This window comes from Dioscorea cayenensis, chromosome 20 (assembly GCF_009730915.1).
Source record: "Dioscorea cayenensis subsp. rotundata cultivar TDr96_F1 chromosome 20, TDr96_F1_v2_PseudoChromosome.rev07_lg8_w22 25.fasta, whole genome shotgun sequence".
Lineage (NCBI taxonomy): Eukaryota > Viridiplantae > Streptophyta > Magnoliopsida > Dioscoreales > Dioscoreaceae > Dioscorea > Dioscorea cayenensis.
Window position 1 is genome coordinate 9,553,514 of NC_052490.1, and position 12,856 is coordinate 9,566,369.

Below are 12,856 nucleotides of genomic sequence, written 5' to 3' on the forward strand. Positions count from 1 at the left end.
ACAATGTTTTAATTTTGCTTGAGGACAAGCAAAAGCTTAATTGTGGGAGGGTTTGATAAGTACTTGTGTGATAAGAATACGAAATATTCTTTCCTTATGATGAGCATTGCTTTTATCAGGTTTTAACACTAATATGTGTGTATTTATGTTACTTTCATGCATATAGGGTTGTGAAGTCAAAATCATATAGAAAAGAAGACAATGTAGATTGTGAGTGCACCATTTGGAGGAAATCTTGAGAAGCTTCAAAAGTGAAGACATAAGTCGGGTTCTATATGCTAGAATGTGTGCCAACCTCCTTGTATTCAAGCTAGCACAATGATTTGGAGGGGCACAGAGGCAGTAATATTCTAAGTATTCTAGCTTGTGCATATGTAACAAGATCTCCACCAACACGGTCGTTCATTGAAGAAGCAAAGTGATCTATAACGTAAACGTGTGCCCATTTATTTAACATCGATAAAAGCATGGTTTCAGGAGTGTTTCATAACGGCACTGTAGTAGGTACTATTCACGACTGGCCGAAGAAGGATTTATCCAGAGAAGCCATACGGGCATGTGAAAATTCCACACGTCCGTGCATCAATTCCACATGGGCCATGCGAAATATTCACATGGGCTTGTGGATTCGATTCCAACCTATTAAGGCCAATTTCAGCCCGATATCGAATTCTTTTCTCCATCTTTTTCCCCAACTTGAGTGAGGGTTGTGGCTAGGGTTTTGGGATGTATTGGCTAGGGATTGGGAGAGGTTCTATAGCTCCCACATTACGCTCCATTTAAAAGAAGGTTAGTGAGAAAGCTTTCGTCGGCACCGATCCAACGAGGAGTATCCTAGGCCGGACAAAAGGACCCTTGGACGAGTAGAGGACTCTCTACAAGACCATAGTCACGACCATCGAGGGGGTTATCTATGGATTCTTCGCTTTTACATTCGATTTTATTGATTGTGATTAGCTCCATGGAGAGCTAAACCCCCTAGTGGGTACTTGGATTGTGAACCCTAGGATGTAATTGTTTCTTTGAACCTTTTTATTATGCTTCCATTAATTGATATTTTTATTGAGTTCCAATCTTGAATGCATTGATTGTATGAATACTCCCTTAGAGTGACACTAGAGTTAGACAAACCCTTGTGAGTGAGTGAGTGGGTGACACACCACGAAGAGTTAGACAAACCCTAGATTGGAGAGGGTTGAGAGGGTGAGTCCGAGAGGTAGCGGAGCGTCCCCTTTCTCCTCCGAGTGTGATTTTATTCTACCTCCAATTCCTCGAGTTCTTTTACGGTTTATAGTAGAGTGAATGGGCTAAGAGAACTTGGAATCCCTAGAACTCATTGCAATTCTATAGGGTTAGGAATGGTTGACTTTAGATTTGGGACCATGTATTAAAAGATCTCCACGACTCATTAATACATTAGTTAGGAAGCATATTAGAGGGTTTTTGCACTTGAAAATGATTGTCCTAGGTGGATCAATATTCGAGTACCCCATTTATATCGATTGCCTTATCTCCTTTACTTGCTCTCTCTCTCTTTCTGTCTCTCTCTCTCTCTTACTTTTGTTTGCATTATATCTTGTCACACAAATCACTATTCATACTTCGCTAGTTAAGAAACAATTTAAGTATTTTTTTCCTCCTACTCCCGAGTGGATACGATACCCACTCACCTGGGATTTTATTACTTAGAAAAACCTGTGCACTTGTGGGACATACGCAAGGGCGTTGTCATGTTTTTGGCGTCGTTGCCGGGGATCGCTACTGATACCAGTCAAAACACTTACGAAACCATGCTTTCATTGAGGTAATGTAAACGAGCACACATGTACATCATAGATCACTTTGCTTCTTCAATGAACGGCCGCGTTGGTGGAGATCTTGTTACACATGCACAAGCCGGAATACTTAGAATGTGACTGCTTCTGTGCCCTCCAAATCATTGGCTTCTTTCTATAAGATTCAGCTTCACAACCCTATATGCATGAAAGTAACATAAATACACACATATTACCGTTAAAACCTGATTAAAGTAATGTTCATCATAAAGAAAGAACACTTCGTATTCTTATCACACAAGCACTTATCAAACTCCCCTACACTTAAGCTTTTGCTTGTCCTCAAGCAAAAATTAAAACATTATATGCATAGATGAAGGAAATATTGGAAGTGCTTGGCCTTAGGTTCACCAAAGCATGCAAAGAGAGCATTCTACAAGTAAGGGAGATTTCAACACTAAATACGAAAAATCAATGCTCTAGCTAAAAACTTGAATCAAAAAGGACAACAAACCCGAAATCACGTAAGTGTGTGAACTCACTCAAGTTAACCTAAAGTATACTCCTCAAAGTTCTACATATAAGGGACTTATTTATCTACAAAAGTTATCAAAAATTCAAAAAGGGTAGTAGCTTCACACATCCTCTAAGGTAGCCCTTTCTAAAGTGGCCGCTAAGGTGGCTTTCACACATTCGAGGTGGTAGCTTTTTCTACCGGGGTGGTATCTTTCACACATCCCATGGGATAGCTCTTTATCTCATTAGGGTATAACTAGTATCCAACTTATCAGAGTAGCTTCATACATCATATGTGGTAGCTCTTTCCATCCAACAAGCACAACAAAACTATTTTGTTCTTTCTTTTAATTTTTAAATTTTTTTTTACAAATAACAAAAGAAATAACAGTAATTAGACCCTTTAACATTGAACATGAGTTTCCAGAAGAGTTTAAAGAGTGAGTAGTTCAACAAGTGTCAATCTGGCAAAAATTCCTACAAGATCAAGCAAAAACTAGAGCATGAAAACATTCAATGTTAAAAATTCTCCTCCTAAACCCAAGAATACAATTATTATAACTAAGGTGAACCGCCATTGGCTATGTGAGCATGTATAACAATCAAGACTAATATAAAAGAGATGTGTGCACTATGAAACACCCCCTCCCCCAACACTTAAGTTGTACATTGTCCCCAATGTACACATGTGCAAGCTTACTCATGATGTATATAAATCAAGAATAAATATGGGAGAAGCAATCGAAACAATACTCCCCTGACTCCTAGTGTTGCATTTGATGGAGCTAATTCGTTGGGAGTGGTGTTCCAACAGGTTATGAAGCACACACGGCCAAGTGTCAAAGCACCTTGGTCGTGTCTATGACAAGTTCTCAATTCCGATGATGACAAGACCATCTATACGCATACACGAGGTGGTTTAGTGAAGCTCAATAAAACAATAACAACTCGAGTATATAAAGGATAGAGAAATGAATACAACTCGAGATAACAAAAAGAAAATATAAACTCAGAAGGAAAGTCCTTTCTGAGTATACAAGTTCAAAACGAAATATAAAAAGTAAAAAAATTAAAAACAAAATCAAGTGTCGGTGCCGCGCTCCGGCTCCTCTGCTGCTGATGCTAGTGCTTGGTTAAAGGGTGCGGTGGAGGTGGTCATGAGGAGACGCCCTCGCTCTAGAATCGCATGGGCGTGTCGAAACGTGCCAGAACTTTATGTCTTGGCGCAGATCCCGAACCTCGATCTCTCGGACCTGTGACCTCGTCCGTATCACCCCCTGACGATTCCGAGCCTCCAAAGTGATCATGGGCTCAAGATGGTGAAAACATTCGTACTAGGGGATGGTCCTCCGCTCGGGAGGTCATCGATCCCATCTCAGTCGGCGGAGGCTCGGGGAATAGGCTGAAGTCTCGAAAGCATCATAACCCTCCTCCGCTATCTTTGGAGCTGGTAGAACAAAGGCATAAACTACCGTCCGAACCATGTGGACCATACCCATCAATCTCATCATCTCCAGGCTTATGGGAGCAGGTATACTCATCTTCTCGACCGCTGAATCGCGTCCAAGAGACCCATACCCAAAAACTAGTCTCAGTAATGTAGGGGCCCGAGAAGATCGCTCCCAACTGCTATATACGCCTCGATGTCAAATGTACTCGCGACGATATGCCCGACTGAATCGGTATGCATCGAACCATCGAATACAGTGCGTAAGCTCCCCAGTAGGCTCGGACACCAGTGCTATCACCACGGCTATTCACTGACCCGCTGAGAATAGCATGTAAATATCGGTATGCAGGACGGGAAAGGCACGTGGCCTTGAACACCACCTACTCATACTGACCCTGACCACATAATGCTCTATAAGCTCTCTGGGGGATTAAAACTCCCAAGTAATCTGTCGGTAACTAGGAATACTCCTCAGTGTCTGTAACTGCTTCCTCGTAAAAGGTAAGCCGAACTGAAAACTGAGTAATGCTCATGCTATGGTGATGTCCAAATGCTCTAAACTATAAAATCTCACATAAGATCTATCGAACTCGAATGACGATAAGACCTCAAGTGTAAGCTCACGAATGGTTGCCTCCCTAGTCGACAATAACTGCCTCCAACCTCCCACTAAAACGAGATCATCGACCTCATTTATGAACTTATCTCCCTGCTGTAGATCTCTCAATATGCCCGTGTCCAGGAATCAAGTCTGTTCGAAATGAAGTCTCGACAAACGCTCAAAATGCGCTTGGTACTCAGGAATAGCAAATATCATGTCCTCGGACTCAAGAGATGACTCACACAGTTGTTTCTTGGCTTACTTCTTAGACCGAGGTGCCATAAGCTGCAAGATTTGAAAGAAAATCGATTAAACCAGTTAATTAATTAATGCTGCAAAAATCCACACGGTCATGTGGGATTTCTGCACCGCCGTGTGGATCCATGGGAAATGAAAAACGCACAGCCGCGCCTTAAAAATCCAAGAATACAACCTTAGATTACTTCTAACTTCATTTTAAACATGCATAATTATTCTAATTGCAAAAGACGAAGCATCATGCTCCAGCTTTCATCGATTAAAATCAAGAATTGATGAAGAAAAACAAAAATATAAGGCTTACCGACGATGTGAAATGGGAAAAAAACTTGAATCGCCGTAAACCTAAACAAAAAAATCCCTCCAAATCGTAATACTGAGTCGGGAGAAAGTGTGAGTGCGATTATAGATGAATGGAAAGTGTGAAAATGAGAAGAAACGATGATCCACTTAAGAGGACTCATGCCTCTTGGCGTTCTGTACATTCACACGGGCGTGGAAAAATTACAGGCGCTCGTGCGCCTCTATAGGAGAGCCTCACGAGGGCCCTCGCCGCCGCACCGTACTCTCGAGAAAACCCTCATCGCCTCGACAAATGCACGGGCGTGTGGTAAATACCCTACGCCTGCGTCGCACCCATCAGTGTAGCTACACGCGTGTGTTCTTTGTCCCGACCGAGAAGAATCTCTAGTGTTTCAAACACCCATGCGGAAATTCCGCACCGGGCGTGACATTCACAGTGCCCAACTCAAAGGGGTAGCCGCACGCCCTTGTGTCTTCTCGTAATGGACAGAACTCGTCTGCAGAGATCCACATGGGTGTGCGAAAAATACTCACAATCGTGCGTTGTTCACAAGTTCACCAACATGGGCTAGTCCACGGCCCTGTGTGCTCTTGGGATAAATCGCCAAGCCTCTGCAGTAAAACGCATGCCTATGGGAAAGTTCCCACGGGCATGTGAAAATCGCAAGATCGCACACATGAGCAAATTCATGCCCCTGTGCCTTCTCTGGATGACCTCTCAATACAACTCCATGGGCGTGCGGAAATTCCACACGCCCGTGCGTTTTCTCTGGATGACTTAGAAAATTATACAGGCTCTGCAAAAATTTCTTGATCATGTTTACACATTCAGAACCTATCCTTTTATACAAAATACACCAGCGGGAAACATTAAAAACAAGCTAAAGCGACTTACTTCACCAAATCCTCATGAAAACACACGATGACATTCAAATCCATGAGATAATACACCGCAGAAGCATCTAAATGTCAAGACACCAACACTCAACAAGTTATTTGCACAAAAACTAAACTACTTAACCAAGAAAATAGTAAACGCTTGGGTTGTCTCCCAAGAAGCGCTTGTTTTAGGTTACTAAGCTTGAAGTACCTTATCTTCCCTCACGGGGGTTCATAGATGAAGGTTACCCTCTTACCCATAGCTTGAAAGCATGATGAACAGAGTCTTTTGAAGGTAGAGGGAGGGTTATCGGGCTTGGGAACACCTAGTAATGGTTCATCCAACTTGTTTGGTTCACGCACATCTCCAACTGCATTGTAGTGTTTTAGGCGGCTACCCTTGTTGGTCGTGCGCACGGGCATGGGTATTTTCCACATGACCGTGGGTTTATTGACAAGGTCCCCTTCCGTATATCCCGTAAGTGTACTGGTTTATCGAAGTAATAATCCCGGGTGAGCGGGTATCGAATCCACAAGGAGTAGGGAATAAAAACACTTAATTCGCTTCTTAGCTATGTGAAAGATCAGTAGTGATAATTGTGACAATGATTCAATTCTCAAAAGTAAAAGCAACAAGTAAGAGAGCACGAGTAAAGGAGGAGGTAAGGTAATCGATAAAGATGGGGTACTCAAATAATGCTCCACCTAGGATAATTGTTTCAAGTGCAAGAACCCTCTATTATGCTTCCTAATCAATGCAATGGTAAGTCATGGAAATCCTTAATTACATAGTCCCAAATCTAAGATGAACTATGCCTAACTCTATACATGTCCCGGAGGAGAGATTAGATAACCTCTCAACCTCGCACTCGCATAGAGTTACAATGAGCTCTAAGGATTCCAAGTGATAAATCTCTTCCTAGTTATAGATCTAACCCTTTGGTCCAGGTGGAAGATCCCTAACCACGATTAAGCCCTAGATACTAAGATCACCTCAACGCTTCACCCTGCTGCACGTGCAACTAAGCCCCGAGTGGAAGTTCATCCCTTAGACCATTCACTCTATTATGGCCGCAAAGAACCTCGAGGAACGGAGGTAGAATCTATCACGTCGTAGGGGAAAAAGGGGACGCCCCTGCACCTCCCTCGACTCACCCTCTCAACCCTCTCCAACCTAGCTTTTGTCTAACGCTCGTGGTGTGTCACCACTCACAAGGTTACCAAACGAGAACTCTCAACCCTAGTTTCACTCTAGGGGAAATGTTCATACAATCAAGCATTCAAGGTTAGAACTCACAATAAACATCAATTAATTAAAAAGCATAATGAAGAGATTCAATGAAACAAATACAACCTAGGGTTCACAAATACCCAAGTACCAACTAGGGGTTTAGCTCTCCATGGAGCAAAGTACAATCAAAGAAATAGAATGTAAAAGCAATGAATCCATAGAAAAACTTCCTCGATGGTCATGTCGATGGTCTTGTGGAGAGTCCTCTACTCATCGTCCCAAGGATTCCCTCATCCGGTATAGGATACGCCCGACGGAAGCTCCCCTACCAACCTTCTTCCTTAGGAATGACGATGTTGGAGCTGTAGAACCTCTCCAAAACCCCTAGCCAATACCCCTCAAAACCCCTAGCCGAAGCCCTCTCTCAAGTTGGGGAAATAGATGGAGAAAAGAATGTCAAATCGGACTGAATCGACTTTTAAATAGGGGTAGAATCGGGCGGCTACACGAGCCTGTGGATTGTTTACACGCCCATGTGGAATTTCCACATGTGCGTGAGTAATTTCCACACGCCCATGAGGATTATCTGAAACTGTCATTTTCGGGCGGCTGTGAGCAATGAATCGCTACAATACTCCGCCAAAAATACTCCCTCGAATCCACTATTCATCGAGGTAACATAAACGAGCACACGCTTTTGCCGTTGATTACTTTGCTTCTTCAATGACGGATAAGTTGATGGAGATCTTGTTCTATGTGCATAAGTCGGAATGCTTGAGTGTGACTGCCCTTGCGCCCTCCAAAATGGTTGTGCAAACTCAAATACGGGGAGGTTGGCACATACTCTAGCATCTCGCACTGCACTTTATATCTTTGCGTTTGAACCTTAGCAAGATTTCGTCCAAAATCGGTACATTGTGATCCACATTGGCTTCTTTCCTTCATAATTGGTTTCAAAACCCTACCTGCATAAAAGTAATATAAAAACACACATATTAATGTAAAAACCCGAGAAAAGTAATGCTCAACATAAGGAAATAATGCTTCGCATTCATATCACACAAGCACTTATCATTTATATTCAGGGCCAGTGAGGGTTTTCTAGAGAGCGCACAGGGGCGTGCATCAGCCCTTGTGAAGCTCTCCTGTGGAGGCGCACAAGCGTGTGCAATTTCCGCAAGCCCGTGTGGATGTACAGAACGCCAAGAGGCGCCAGTCCTTTTGAAATTATAATCATTTCTTTTCATTTTCACACTTTCCATTCGTCTACAATCACACTTACACTTTCTCCCGACTTCGTATTGTCGATTTGGAGGGATTTTTGTTTAGTTTTTCCGGCCGATTCATGTTTTTCCCATTTCACATCATCGGTAAGCTTTATCTTTTGTTTTCTTCATCAATTCTTGATTTTAGTCGATGAAACTTGTGCATGATGCTTTGTCTTTGCAATTAGAATAATTATGCATGTTTAAAAATAAGTTAGAAGCAATCTAAAGGTGTATTCTTGGGCGTGCGGAAATCCCACACGACCGTATGGATTTCTGCAGCATTGCTTAATTAACTTGTTTAATCGATTTTCTTTCAAATCTTGCAGCTTATGGCACCTCTGTCTAAGAAGCAAGTCGAGAAATGGCTCGCATGAGTCATCTCCCGAGTCCGAGGACATGAGATTTGCTATTCTCGAGCACCGGTGCATTTTAAGTTCGGCTTGGCTTATACGAGGGAGGCGATTATAGACGCCGAGGAGTATTCCGAGTTATCGACAGATTACTGGGAGCTTTGACCCCTACGAGAGCTTATAGAGCATTATGTGGTCGAGGTCGATGATGAGGAGGGGCTGTCCAAGGCCATGTGCCTTTCCCGACCTATATACTGATATTTACATGGCATTCTGAGTAGGTCGGTGAATGGCCGTGATCATAGCACTAGTGTCCCGAGTCGGGTAGGGAGCTTACGCACTTGTATTCGATGGTTCGGCGATACCGATTTATCTGGGGCATGTCATCGTAGAGTTCATCCGACATCAGGGGTAGTATGCCAAATTGGGATCGATCTTCTCATGCCCCTACATTATGAGACTAGTTTTGGGTATGGGTCTCTTCGATGCGATTCACGGGGATGAGAAGACTAGTATACCCTGCCTCCCCGAGCCGGAGAGCGATGAGATTGATGGGTATGGTGCATGGGGTTTAGACCAAAGTTTATGCCTTGGTTCTACCAGCTACGGAGATAGCGAGAGAAGGAGGGTTATGATGCCGAGACTTCGCGAGCATGTTCCCCGAGCCTTCGCCGACACAGATGGAGACCAATGCACCTCCGGTGGCGGAGGACCCACCCCAATCGCCTGCTTTTTCACCATCCGGAGCCCATGATCACTTTTGAGAGGATCGAGAATGCTCGTGGGGATGACACGAACAATGGTCATCGAGGTCCAAGCGAGATTGTCGAGGTTTGGGACTGCGCAGCCGCACGATGACATAGAGTTCATGGCACGTTTCGACACGCTACATCAGATTCTAGAGTGAGACGTCTCCTCATCATTTGACTTTCTTTTTTCATTTTTTTTACTTTTTACATTTCCTTTTGGACTTGTATACTCAGAAAGGACTTTACTTCTGAGTTCATATTTTCATTTTGTTATCTCGAGTTGTATTCATTTCTCTATCTTTTATATACTCGAGCTGTTTTTGTTTTATTGAGCTTCACTGAACCCCCTCATGTATGCATGCAGATGGTCTTGTCATCATGAGAATTGAGAACTTGTAATTGACACAGCCATGGTGCTTCGGCACTTGGCCGTGTGTGCTTCACAACCAGTTGGAACACCACTCCCAACGAATTAGCTCCATCAAATGTAATACTAGGAGTCATGGGAGTATTGTTTCGATTGCTTCTCCCACAATTATTCTTGATTTATATAAATCATGAGTGAGCTTGCATATGTACACTGGGGACAATGTACAACTTAAGTGTGGGGAGGGGAGTTTCATAGTGCACACATCTCTTTATATTAGTCTTGATTGTTATACATGCTCACATAACCAATGGCGGTTCAACTTAGCTGCAATAATTGTATTCTTGGGTTTAGGAGGAGAATCTTTAACATTGAATGTCTTCATGCTCTAGTTTTTGCTTGAATTTGTAGGAATTTTTTCCCGATTGACGCTTGTTGCACTACTCACTCTTTAAACTCTTTTAGGAACTCATGTTCGATGTTAAAGGGTCTAATTATTGTTATTTCTTTTGGCATTTGTGGAAAAAAGGAAAAATGGAAAAAATGAAAAGAAATAACAAATTAGTTTTATTGTGCTTGTTGGGTGGGAAGAGCTACCACCTATGATGTATAAAGCTACTCTAATAAGTCAGATACTAGTTATGCCCTAATGAGAGAAAGAGCTATCCCATGAGATGTGTGAAAGCTACCACCCTGGTAGAAAGAGCTACCACCTCGAAAGTGTCAAAGCCACCTTAGCGGCCGCTTTGGAAAGGGCTACCTTAGAGTATGTATGAAGCTACTACCCTCTTTGAATTTTTTTGTTACCTTTTTGTAGATAAATAAGTCCCTTATATGTAGAACTTTGAGGAGTATACTTTGGGTTGACTTGAGTGAGTTCACACACTAACACGATTTCGGGTTTATTGTCCTTTTTATTCAAGTTTTTTTAGCTAAAGCATTGTGATAAGTGCTTGTGCGATATGAATTGAGCGTTCATTCCTTATGTTGAGCATTACTTTTCTCAGTTTTTTTATATTAATATGTGTTTTTTTATGTTACTTTTTATGCGGGTAGGGTTGTGAGGCCGAGTATGAAGGAAATAGGCCAATGTGGATCATAATGCACCTATTTTTGGAGGAGATCTTGCTAAGGTTCAAACGCGAAGACATAGGGACAGGTGTGAGATGCTAGAGTGTGTGCCAACCTCCCTCGCATTCGAGTGAGCACATCCATTTGGAGGGGCACAAAAGGCGGTCACACTCGAGCATTCTGACTTATGCATATAAGAACAAGAGCTCCACCAACATGTTTATCATTGAAGAAGCAAGTGATTCACGATGTGAACGTGTGCCCGTTTGCGTTACCCGGTGAAAGTATGGAATTGGGAAGTTATTCGAGGGCTAAAAGGTCGTAGCGAGCAATGTAGCAAGCATCTGTAGCGACATCTGCTCACAGCAGGCCGAGAAATCGAGAAATGAGAATCCACACGGGCGTGTGGAAATTATCCACGCCCATGTGGAAATTCCGCGCGGGCGCGTGTAGCGTCCACGCCCGTGGAGTTGCCCGATTCCAGCCCTATTTCAAGCCAATTCAGCCCCGATTTTGGTATTCTTTTCTCCATCTTTTCCCCAACTTGAGATAGGGTTTCGGCTAGGGTTTTGAGGGGTATTGGCTAGGGTTTTGGAGAGGTTCTATGGCTCCAACATCGCGCGTCATTTGGAAGAAGGTTATTGGGAGAGCTTTTCAGTCGGCATCGATCCGGGCGAGGTGTATCCTAGGTTGGACAAAGGATCCATTGCGACGAGTAGAGGACTCTCCACAAGACCATCGACATAACCATCGGGGGGGGTTTCTTTATGGATTCATTGCTTTTACATTCGATTTCTTTGATTGTACTTAGCTCCATGGAGAGCTAAACCCCTAGTGGGTACTTGGGTGATTGTGAACCCTAGGATGTATTTGTTTCTTTGAACTTCTTTATCATCCTTTCAATAAATTGATGTTTATTGTGAGTTCCAACCTTGAATGCTTGATTGTATGAACATTTCCCCAAGAGTGACACTAGGGTTGAGAGTTCTTGTTGGTAACCTTGTGAGTGAGTGACACACCACGAGCATTAGACAAAGCTAGGTTGGAGAGGGTTGAGAGCGTGAGTCGAGAGGTACAGGAGCGTCCCCTTTCCCCTCTGACGTGATAGATTCTACCTCCATTCCTCGAGTTCTTTGCGGCCATAATAGAGTGAATGGTCTAAGGGATGAATCTCCACTGGGGCATAGTTGCACGTTCAACGGAGTGAAGCGTTGAGGGGATCTTAGTATCTAGGGCTTAATTATGGTTAGTGAGCTTCCGCCTGGACCAAAGGGTTAGGTCTATAATTAGGAAGAAATTTATCACCTGGAATCCCTAGAGCCCATTGCAACTTTATTCGAGTGCGAGGTTGAGAGATTATTTAATCTCTCCTCCGGGACATGAATAGAGTTAGGCATAGTTGACCTTAGATTTGGGACTATGTATGTAAGGATTTCCACGACTCACCATTGCATTGATTAGGAAGCATAATAGAGAGTTCTTGCACTTGAAGCGATTATCCTAGGTGAAGCATCATCCGAGTACCCCATCTTTATCGATTGCCTTACCTCCTCCTTACTTTTGCTCTCTTACGTGTTGCTTTTAATTGTTGAGAATTGAATCATTATCACACTCCTTATCATTGATCTTTCACATAGCTAAGAATCAAATTAAGTGTCTTTACTCCCTACTCCCTGTGGATTCGACCCCGCTCACCTGGGATTATTACTTTGACAAACCCGTGCACTTAAGGGATATACGCAAGGGGACCTTGTCACATTGATTTTTCATATTTAGTGTTGAAATCTCCCTTACTTGTAGAATGCTCACTTTGCATGCTTTGGAGTCTCCCTAATGCCAAGCACTTCCAATATTTCCTTAATCTATGCATACAATGTTTTAATTTTTGCTTGAGGACAAGCAAAAGCTTGAGTGTGGGGGAGTTTGATAAGTGCTTGTGTGATAAGAATACGAAGTGTTCCTTCCTTATGATGAGCATTACTTTTATCAGGTTTTAACGCTAATATGTGTGTATTTATGTTACTTTCATGCATATAGG